Below are 12,145 nucleotides of genomic sequence, written 5' to 3' on the forward strand. Positions count from 1 at the left end.
ATATATATATATATATATATATATATATATAAATGTGTGTGTGTGTGTGTGTGTGTTTGTGTGTGTGTGTTTGTGTGTGTGTGTGTGTGTGTGTGTGTCTGTGTGTGTGTCTGTGTGTGTGAATATAATGATTTGTTAGTTCTTTCTCCAGCATTTAAATACACACACACACACACACACACACACACACACACGGAGCTCAGAAAGATATAACAGGTAAATGGGTAGCACCAGAATGAAAAAGATTTGATAAAGCAGAAGGTCGATAGACATACATCGTTGATAATCTTTGGACTGGAAGGAAATCATGTTCCAGACAAACAGGAAAAGGGTGGAGAAGGAAGGGAAGGAGTTTTTAAAGACTTCCAGAGGCTGTAGACATGCCAGGTGTAGTTTCTCTGGCGAAAAGAAACGAGGAGTCTTGGGGAGGATGTTGGAAAGACGTAGGGGTACGACCCATAATGATTACCTTCAGTGTGTACTAGTCATGTCGACAAGCGGTACGTAAGCAGGATAAGATACAATTAGAAACAAGAGATTCAGTTGTGCCTTCATCGGAGGTGATAGAGGTGAGAGAGAGAGAGAGAGAGAGAGAGAGAGAGAGAGAGAGAGAGAGAGAGGGGGGGGGGGGGGGGGGAGCTAAGTACAGTCGGAGGAGGGCAAAAAATGGGAGACCTTTGAATATCAAATGAACATCACACTAAAGATAATAATGATACCACTTATCTTCTTTGTTTGGCTAAGCCTTTGCGGATGATTCGTGCCTTCTCTCATAACACAAGAATATGAATCCCACACAGGCAGGCACACATACAAGAGGTGGTCCCATGGGAGTATAAAACTGCCTCTTTGTACTGTACAAAGAGGTAATTACACACATGTATCCCCTTGCTCACCATCCATCACACGTACATACTGTACAGACACGTATCCTCCACCCTCAGTTATTCTTAATGGATTCACACGAACATGCATCATCTCACTTGTCACCCCCACACATGTGGACAGACAATCACTGTTCGTCCCTTCCATCCCTCTTCATAAGCAACCCCTCGCCTTCCTTTACACACCGTGCCAGCCTGAATTCAATAAACCGTTCTTTATTTATCTGTTTATCTTCAACCCACATCCACCCCGTGGACATACACACACGCACACACACACATACACACACACACACCTCTTTAGCCCACACATATCCACTCACAACCCATTCACATATCCATCGATGGTTGCCTCTGCCATTGAGTCTGGTCGATTGAGCACTGCCAGCTGGTCGACTGAATTCTGTATATTTATCTAGTTGACTGACCATGCACTATATGTGTATCAGGTGAGATGAACACACTCCTGGCAGCTGTGGTGACCAGGCATGTGAAACAGCAAGGTACAGCAAGTGGATCTGGAGGGGACCATAATGGAACAGGAAGAAGGAGAGGGAGATGGGACATGAATGCCTAGGAGGGAAAGGAGATGAAGGGAGAGGAGATAAAGAGAAGGGATACGAATGAAATGAAAAAAGAGTTGTAGCGATCCGATGGAGAGAATGGGCCAAGTTTTTTTTTTTTTAATATAATAGCCAACTGCTAGGTATGTATATGTGTTGTTAGACCCTAACAGATCTTTCTGTCCTGAACCATATAATGTATCATGATCATGGTGGCACGTGTGAGGATGGCTGGGCGAAATTACCATCAGAGTATAACATGCGTACTGGGGTGGGCCGTTAGCTGATAATATGCGGTGGATGATGAGGTTCAACGTGGGGAGAGTATAAACACAGTATCATTTGACTGGATATGGAATATTTGTAAGCCAGGTGGTGTGTTGTGGTGGATATGTTGTCAAGGATGTGGCCTTGAGAAATGAGAATTGCAAGAGGAAGATGTGCCTTGAGAAATGAGAATTGCAAGAGGAAGATGTGTAGTCAACGTGGGTGTAATTGTGGAGAACATGGATGGAGATGTGATAAGATTTGTAACCAAGAAGTTACTGGCATAACTTAAGATCCCATGTGGTCTAGTGGCTAGGATACCTGGCTTTCACCCAGGAGGCCCGGGTTCGATTCCCGGCATGGGAAAGACTTTTAAGATGGGCTTCAAATGCATGATGCATAGAATGATTTAAAAAGTTTATTACCTTCAAAAAAATATATCAAGTTTTAGGAGCTCCCGAGGAAGTATACCACACAGCTAACAGGAACACGTCAACAGTGTTATATTTGTATATGAGATCAACGGTGGCGAACAGAGAACGGAAAAGATCTGCCCCGAGTGAGGATCGAACTCACGACCTTGAGATTATGAGACTCACGCGCTGCCTACTGCGCCATCGAGGCGATGAAGGTGGTTAAATTATCCTCGGCTTTGTGGGTTTTTTTGTTTTTTTTTATCCCACTCCCAAAAGCACGGATATCTGGGAGCAAGTTGTATCGTGTGTTCGACTGGAAGGGTAGAACAGAGTGAGTACAATTGGGATAAGAAAAATTAATCTCTTGATCGTTTCTCCTGTTGCTCATACCTTGACGTGCCTTCGGGTAACTGTGGGTCTTCGAAGTGAGGACATCAACTACCCAACAACTCCTCTCAAGTTACACTACCTTGCAAATGGGCAAACTACAGGAATTTCAGTTAATTTCATCTTGATTTCTGTGAATGTGTAGCCTGAAGGATTGGACCCCTGCCTGAATGAACATGTTTGCAGATAATGTCGTGGTGATGATGAGGGGAAGTAAGGTATTAGGAGATTGCACCCTTTTACAAGGAGACTAAGACAAAGTCCAAATTCTGTTCTTGGTACGTGGTGGCTGAAATGCAACCCGAGTAGAAGCTAAGCAAGGAGGATGGATCACAGTGGAAAAAGGATTCATTATGAGTATTATCCGACAGGAAATAAGCTACGGGAATCAGCATGTCCATGAACTGTCGTCAAAGGCCCACATTACGAGACAAGTTGACGCTGGGATATATGAGAACTACGTTCGATTATATGATTAAAAGAGATATTCAGGGAGTTGTTTACATTTTACATTTGGCCAAAAGTAGAATGTGTTTCTCACCTTTGGTCACCGATGTTATAGAAGTACAAAGAACTAATAGAGAAGGTCCAGAGGAGGGAAACAAAGACGGTGCTGGAATCAAGAAAACTGGAGTTAGAGGGAAGAGCTACGATGCCTTAAATTTGCCCACCATGAGAAATAGAGGAGTAAGGGGCCACCTGATCAAAATCTTCGTTTTTTAAACTAATTTGATGACGTAAAGACTGAAAAAAAAATCAGAAGATACAGGGACGAAACGACCAAAAATTACATCATAAGATTCATCAAGAAACATTATTGAAAAGATGTAGAGAAGTGCCTTTTCTTTTTTTTTGAATGGTGGATGAACGTGATACACTGGCCTACGAAATCACAAATGCGAACAGCATACGTCAGTATATAATGTTGTATGATAGTAGAGAAATGGGTGAGAGATTGAGGGCCCAAGTGTGAAAAGCTCCCCCCCTCTCTCCATACAGTAGCAGTGGGTCATTACGACACACTTTTGTATCACTCATAAAGTCTCCTCGGCTCGTGTATTGACCTCACCCAACATACACAGCAGTCGACTCGCTTGCCTCTCCACACTGGTGGGTAATACGAACTGGTCGTTCACACACACACACACACACACACACACACACACACACACACACACACACACTCTCTCTCTCTCTCTCTCTCTCTCTCTCTCTCTCTCTCTCTCTCTCTCTCTCTCTCTCTCTCTCTCTCTCTCTCTCTCTCTCTCTCTCGTATGGTCGTGTTTTGAAGAGTATCAAACCATGAGCTATATTTACTTAAACCAACATATCTTGAATATTGTGCTTTTCTTCTGACTACCCTTACTCGTACATATACAGTCCTATTACCATGGCTTTATCCTCTTTCCCATTTTCTTTTACGTCTGACCTCACTGCATTAATTCCCACTTTCTTTCCCTTTTTTTATATCCACTTTTTCCATCCAATACTTTTGTCTCACTCGTACCTATGTCACGTTCAGATATTTTGTAAACTTATTTCGTAGTGCCCTTGGCCTTCGGGCCATCACACACACACACACACACACACACACACACACACACACACACACACACACACACGCGCACACACACACACACACACACACACACACACACACACACACACACACACGTGTAAAAGTGAACTTTATGACGGTTTTATCTCCGCTGCTGTGAAGTGAAGCCAGTTACGTCTGCTCGTCATGGCTCGCACGACGACCCCAGACGCTGTGCACGGGATCATACACCTGCAGGTGGCCTTCCTCCCATTCTTTTCCCCTCCCATTCCGTCCCTTTTCTCAACACGCCTCTCCGTGTCCTTACCCCAATCCGGCATCCTCATTTTTACCTCTCCAACTCTCCCACGCATTTTTCCTTCTCTCCTTTGCTCTCCTCTGTTTGCCTCCTTCCCCTCTCACTATACGATGACGCCGACACCCGCAAGATCTAGAGGGGATGGGGTGAAAACATTAACACTTGTGAGTGTAGGAAGGTGCCAGGGAGAGTAGATTGGGGAGAGACGGCGGGAAGTGAGGGAGAAGGGGTGAAGGAAGGTGGGGGAGGAGGTGGGTGAGGAGAACACAAGGAAATGACAACAGAGAATGCTCAAATGAACAGATAGTACACATGTACACTTACTATTGGGGTGTGTCGTTTAAGTACACAGGTAGACTCGTCCTTAAGGGAGTTTACTTCTTCATAATGTCACTTTTATGTATACAAGATCCGTGTATGTAATTTTATATACATGTACCTCTAAGTAGGTTCCACATATACACACACGTATTTGTAAATAGATTCCACATATACACACACAACTGTGGTCTTCATAGAGCACTACATACATGATATACCTGCCTCTGGGCATACAAGTCGAGCCACCAGAATATTGATAAATGTACTTACTCTAGTCATTGTAACTGGTTAATGAACAATTTTATAGTGATCGTGTTAATGTAGTTATATGTGAATGTTTTAAGAAACACGAGAACGGATTTAAGTTGAAAGATATCCGTCAGAAGTAGATAAAACGGATACTAAAGATGTATCCATATCTACTAAACACATATTAGATATAGAGTTTTAGAAAGATACAGAAGATAGATAAGAATTTGAACCGGGAATGAAAATTAAGAGGCTGTGATATACAGCACGACAGAGACACGGAAAGCTTGAAGGTTGAGTCCCCAGCATTTGTTGTTGCATGTCCCTATCACTTAATGTTGCCGGTCCCCAGGACTTACTGCTGCAGGTCCCCAGCATTTAAGAGTTTCTGGCCCCATCACTCTAGTGTTACAGGTCTTTAGCACATATTGTTGTAGGTCCCAAGCACTTGGTGTTTCTGGCCCCAGCATTCAATGTACAGGTCCCCACCACATAGAGTTTTAGTGTTACGAGTCCCCAGCACTGGGTATTTCAGGTCCCTAATGCTCAGTTTATCATCCTGTATTACTACAGTCAATGTGCAGGTCCCCAGCACATAGTGTTTTAGTGTTATGAGTCCCCAGCACTTGGCATTTCAGGTCCCTAATGATCAGTTTATCATCCTGTATTACTACAGTCAATGTACAGGTCCCCAGCACATAGTGTTTTAGTGTTATGAGTCCCCAGCACTTGGCATTTCAGGTCCCTAATGCTCAGTTTATCATCCTGTATTACTACAGTCAAAGTATTCATTCCCCCTATTGAACCATCCTGAAATTCATGGAGAAAATACTTCATTCTCTGCAGCTTGTTATTTGTACAGTTCTTAAACCACAGTGGGAAGGTTGGCAAAGTGGTGAGGCAGGGGAGGAGATCTTTGGAGGTGGTGAGGAAGGGAGGCAAAAGTTGGAGAGGCAGTGGGGTGAGGTGAAGCGAGGATGGGAGAGGAAGTGAAGTGAGGTGAGGTGAGTTAGGAGGCAAGGGAATATATTTTGCCATCTTGGGTCCTCCTATTTAAGGAGCTTCAGTCAGACGCCAGAGTAATCGTTGAAAAGTTTATCTACCAGAAAATTGGAAGCCTAGATACTAATAGGCTCTCAGACGTCACCAGGCTGCCTTGCTCGTCTCGGCCAGACCTGGTGTGTATGTGTCTACCAGACCTGGTGTGTGTGTGTCTGTCTGTCTACCAGACCTGGTGTGTGTGTGTCTGTCTACCAGACCCGGTGTTTATGTGTCTACCAGACCTGGTGTGTGTGTGTCTGTCTACCAGACCCGGTGTGTATGTGTCTACCAGACCCAGTGTGTACGTGTCTACCAGACCTGTTGTGTGTGTGTGTGTGTGTGTGTGTCTAACAGACCCCGTGTGTATGTGTCTACCAGACCTGGTGTGTGTCTGTCTGTCTACCAGACCCGGTGTGTATGTGTCTACCAGACCCGGTGTTTATGTGTCTACCAGACCTGGTGTGTGTCTGTCTGTCTATCAGACCCGGTGTGTATGTGTCTACCAGACCTGGTCTGTGTGTATGTGTGTCTAACAGACTCCGTGTGTATGTGTCTACCAGATCTGGTGTTTGTCTGTCTACCAAACCTGATGAGTGAGTGTTGAATATAAGCTTTGCCGAGTTTTGCTGAATATGTCCACCAGATGCCTTACGTTAAGTGTTGACCAGGCCTGGTAATTTCTTTGGGCAAAAGGGCTGGCTTGACCCAGCCAGGTAAAGTCTTACACACACACACACACACACACACAAAGCGAACATGACACTCACGGTAAGGTAAGTTACTAAAATATTAATAAATGAAAGGAAAATTGCCATTGAAAAATTATACCATCCCTTAATGGTACAATACCAAATCTGGGTAACCATAAACACCAGATTGGTCGGTTATAATACCGTGTGGCATTTCCTCGCCCACCGTTCCTGACGGGAGTGTAACAGCAGCGTCTATACCCTACTAGGGGAATAAAAATTGCATTACTGCCGTGCTGGCGCAACGGTCTGGGGCTATATATGGCACCAGCGACACCCACTCTCACCCAATCTAATACTCCCGGTCTTAGATTCGCTGTTGTGTTTTTAGGGCGGGTGGTAAACCAGACCTACAACTCTTGGTGATGATCGAGATACGCAAATCGTGTTCAGTTATGGGGAGACGTTTACTGTCCGTTATCACAGTTATCGCCGCTTTACGTCAGCTTTATAACGTATTTTATGATCAGTGTAACTGTAATGAACGAGATCAGGCTCAGCGAATGGGGAGAAAGCCTCGTCAAGTGTGTCTCGCGCGCTACATCCGCGACCAGTGTGAGGTCTGAGGTGAAACATTTTATTTTCTTGTCCATTTCTTCATGCTTAAGGATGTGTTGATGGTTTCATGACCACAATCCTTAGATACAGTAGTATTTTATGCCTCGTAAGCATTAGTGGTAAAGTGATAATCTCACGGTATATTTGTATATTTGATTATAAAGAATGTGTTTGTTTGGCCAATTCTCTCTTACCCAGGTTGAAACTTAAACAATAATGTTTGTCTCGGTATCGTAATGTTATCAGTTATAATATGGGTCTGATATCTATCGGGAATATTAATGATTTTGGTACCTTTACTTCATCCTCTTCTTAATTTAAAAGTATTATTACTTGATGCTAAATTTAGATGGGCGAAAGTAAATTTTCTTCAGAAATTTTTTTGTTTTTCACCATTATAGCTCGCATTACCTCAATAATACCTCAAGTTATTATTATCAATGATCTTCATGGAGCAAGAAGTTTACTTTGAATATATATATATATATTTCTGTCTTAAGGCCAGTAGAGTAGCGCGGTGTGATACTACTGTATGTGGTGTGGGAGGAAAGGGCCCGTCACAAACAGACACAACACAGCGTAGCTAGTCCCTGCTGCCTAGCGTAATGATACAGCCTGGGGGGGGCAGCCTGCTCCAGAGTGGTCTGTCCAAATTACAGTAGCAACGCTGCTTACAATATATATATATATATATATATATATATATATATATATATATATATATATATATATATATATATTGGAAAGGATCACAATTTTACGCGTGATCAAGATATTCCTATGAGTCCACGGGGAAAATGAAACACGATTTGTTCCCAAGTTCACTTTCGTGTAATAATCACATCATCAGGGGAGACACAAGAGAGAAATTTAAGTCAGTTGATATACATTGAAGAGACGAAGCTAGGACGCCATTTGGTAAACATGTGATTGCACGAAAGTGCACTTGGGAATTTATCGTGTTTCATTTTCCCAGTGGACTCATTGGAATATATATATTATTCCCTGGGGATAGGGGAGAAAGAATACTTCCCACGTATTTCCTGCGTGTCGTAGAAGGCGACTAAAAGGGGAGGGAGCGGGGGGGCTGGAAATCCTCCCCTCTCGTTTTTTTTTTTTTAATTTTCCAAAAGAAGGAACAGAGAAGGGGGCCAGGTGAGGTTATTCCCTCAGTGAGCCCAGTCCTCTGTTCTTAACGCTACCTTGCTAACGCGGGAAATGGCGAATAGTTTGAAAGAAAGATATATATATATATATATATATATATATATATATATATATATATATATATATTCATTGTTCTCCAAGTCTTCCCCTCGTATTCTGTTACGCCACTGACGCTTCAGATTTTGTTTTCCCACTCGAGTTAAGCTTCCTGTGTTTGTCTGAACTTGGGTCCAGCCCTCTCCCTTCGCTGTCAGTCCACCATATTTATTTACCGTTATCTCTGTGTTTATTCAGTATCATCAGAACTGAGATCAGTCTATTTCATACAGTTCTTGATGGCTGCCTTGAACGTATGTGTGTGTGTGTGTGTGTGTGTGTGTGTGTGTGTGTGTGTGTGTGTGTGTGAAGCGCTATCCTCCACAATTTGTTTCCTTCATCTCTTGTCAAGTCAAACCCGCCCCGGCAGACCATAACAAAGAAACATTTTCCTTCGGACTTTATAATTTCTCCAGCAACTTATTCCTGGCGTCTGTTGCTGACACACACACACACACACACACACACAGAGCGTGGCTTATGTAATGGAAACTGAACCACTTCTCCCTCAGGCCCCTTTGCCCCCGGATGGACTCACCAGGTTGCGTAACCATGTTCTGTCAACTCTTGTAAAGACTTCTTTTTTTTTTCACATATGTATAAACGCTGCAAACACAAACCTCCCCTTTCCCCTTTGTTTTCCTTTCTGATGAAGTCCCTCCTCCTCTTCTCTTCCTGGTCGAGACCATTATTATTCCTGGTGTCTTAATTCATATTTATTTATCGATTTGCGGATCATTTAGCATTTATTATTACCCATTTGTATTTCTTGTTATGTTCTTCACGGAGGTCGACCCGTTTCAAGACGGGAACACGAGTGTCTTTTAGTCAAAGAATGAGAAAGATAATTGAATTATGTTATTAAATAGTTTATTGCAGTGTCAATACATGTACGTGACCCTCCTCTCATATGATGTTTCCTTCGGCGTCTCACTTGCACCCAAGTAGAATCAAAACCAGATTGGACCAACCGTCCGTGGATCATAAGATCCTTAAACCTTTCCTTCCACCTACAAAATCTGAGGTGTTCTTCCCTGTTTGATCTGCAGTATTGATAATCGCGTCTCCCTAGCCTTTGTGCATTTTCGTGTTTCCTCGCCCCATATGTTAATTCATTTTGCTGTTGTGCACATACATATTCACTCTTGCGATATGTTGAACCTGTGTTTTGAATGTGAGAGAGAGGAAGGATGGTTAAGTGTCCAGAACGTAAAAGAGAAAGCGTTGTTCGCACATGTCTGGGGAATGTAGTTTCAGATTAGTGTATGTAGAGTGGAGTGGTGTTTGGAACATTTTGGTCGATCAATTTATTTGTGTGTATATTTTGCCAGTGTGGTGTTTGGGAATATGAAATTATAGGTTGCTGAAATATGAAGCAGGAGTAAGCTTTTTATTTTCAGTTTGGAGTTAGTAGTTAGTCGTTTATTGGTTTTGATGGGAAGGATCCAGTTTTATGCCGAAGTGAGTGAGGAATGTATTTAGGTGAAATTATATTGACTCATATGTTACCGGACTGGGCGCGAACAAGGTTACACCGCGAGTGAAAAGTCACTTTTTGGTATGGCTGTTTTATTCATATGATTCAGTCTCACCTCTACATTTCCCTGTTACTGGAAGTAGCGTATCCTTGGGCAGCAGGAGCCTCCAGAGAGACATCCTGGGTAACTTTAAGGTGAATAGGACAGTCCATGCAGTGCGCATATTCCAATGGCTTCAAAAAAAAAGGTAATATCACTGTTTATAATAGAGTAATACGATTTACACTCTCCTAGACTTTACTGCAAGCAGTTAGTATCCTGGAGTTGTTGGTTTTCATCCCACTTTACGTTCACGTCTTTGAAGGTCTGCCCAATTTATTTTGATTCTATTTTACTGCCAGGCGAAGCTCAAGTGGTCGAAGATTGCACAATAAGGGAGTTTATCTGCGCTATGCCCCTTACATATCAATCATTGGTTGGTATATTAGATCTCTGAGGCTTTTTCAAACTTATACCCTCCTTCTGGGGATTCTTGGGATTAGTATTGTAGTGGAATGAATGGAATTGTTGATTAGTTTCAATTTATTCGTGTCGTTGGAATGCGCAACAGTTTACAGAAGTGTACCATGAAACAGTATCAGAAAACGAGGAGGCTTCTCTTTCCATTTTCTCAAATAGGAACGGGCACACTAAAGAGGATACTTATAGGACGAAAAAATAACTTTGTGGCAAGAAATTAACAATTTGTGTTAAGGATATTAAGTGAAATGTATCTCTCATTTGAGCTTGTAAAAGAGAGCGAAGAAAATCATGTTAGATTATCAAACTAATTTACACCATTTCTAAATAACTGTAAGCATGTTTAAGAGTCTGTCAACTTTAAGTGAGGCTCAGGGAGAACATAGCACGTACCCAAAGATTTAACACGAGTCATAGTACTATGGTTGGTAGATTAGTTTGGGCTTTAGGTTCTTCTTTATCAGCTGCCAGGGTCTTTATGGCCGTCAATAGCAAACTATTATTGTACAGGGATTCCCAGACATGTTAACATGACGCCCTTCTTTAGGTTTTCAAACAGTCCTCACACACACCCCGTCCTTTATATATATATATATATATATATATATATATATATATATATATATATATATATATATATATATATATATATATCAGTGAATTATACATTTTGTAACACTTCAGTCTTACTTTTTCGGTTGAACCATTTTCAGGGAATGGACAACAGATTAGAACAGAGGTATATATGTACAGCTCAGGTTAACACGCACAGTCAAACACCACACCACACCACACAGTCAAACACCAGACAGCCATACATCATACCACAGTCATAAACCACACCACACAGCCACACACCGTACGTCAGACACACACCACACCACACAGTAACACACCATACCTCAGACACACACCACACCACACAGTCAGTCGCTACACTATACCACACAGTCACACACCACACAGTCACACACCTGACCAGTCACATCACACCACAGTCACACAGCTAACTTCACAGTGGCTTGAATAAGAAACAAATAAGCTATTTCCTATGGCCCACGACTGGGTATTGCACATCACGTCGTAACTAAAAGCAAAATACTTAAAAAAAGAAAAGGAGAAAACCAGACTGAAGCACACAGTGAGAAGCATGAGATAAATCTTTAACGTTAACTACCTGAAAGGTGAGGGAAGATGGTAGTGACGAGCAGTGAGTCTACTAGTGTGGTATCCATGACGTGTACAACACGCCTGAAGAGAAATGGCATGGATAGAGAATGGGTAAGGGGGCCCTGCTGTAATTTTGGTTTCGCAAGGATATGTGTGGCAAGTTTAGCCTGTCTCTTTATTCTACATACCTTGCTTCCTTCCTGAATGTTTCAGCTACTGATAACTGAGCAGTACATATGTTGCTTCTTCTTCTTCTTCTTCTTCCTCTTCTTCTTCTTCTTCTTCTTCTTCTTCTTCTTCTACCTCTACTACTTCTACTACTACTACTTCTACTACTACTTCTACTACTACTACTACTACTACTACTACTACTACTACTACTACTACTACTACTACTCCTCCTCCTCCTCCTCCTCCTCCTCCT

At 42.3% G+C, this 12,145-nt stretch overlaps 2 non-coding genes across 2 annotated transcripts; one reads left to right on the top strand and one right to left on the bottom strand.

Moving 5' to 3' along the window:
• The first annotated feature begins 2,008 nt into the window (after positions 1-2,008).
• On the top strand, positions 2,009-2,080 carry TRNAE-UUC (transfer RNA glutamic acid (anticodon UUC)). Its single transcript has one exon. It is a non-coding gene; the product is annotated as a tRNA-Glu (tRNA).
• A 185-nt stretch (positions 2,081-2,265) lies between these two features.
• Positions 2,266-2,338, bottom strand: TRNAM-CAU (transfer RNA methionine (anticodon CAU)). Its single transcript has one exon. It is a non-coding gene; the product is annotated as a tRNA-Met (tRNA).
• Between the last annotated feature and the right edge of the window lie 9,807 nt (positions 2,339-12,145).

The sequence above is a fragment of the Panulirus ornatus genome, chromosome 12 (genome assembly GCF_036320965.1).
Source record: "Panulirus ornatus isolate Po-2019 chromosome 12, ASM3632096v1, whole genome shotgun sequence".
Taxonomy (NCBI): domain Eukaryota; kingdom Metazoa; phylum Arthropoda; class Malacostraca; order Decapoda; family Palinuridae; genus Panulirus; species Panulirus ornatus.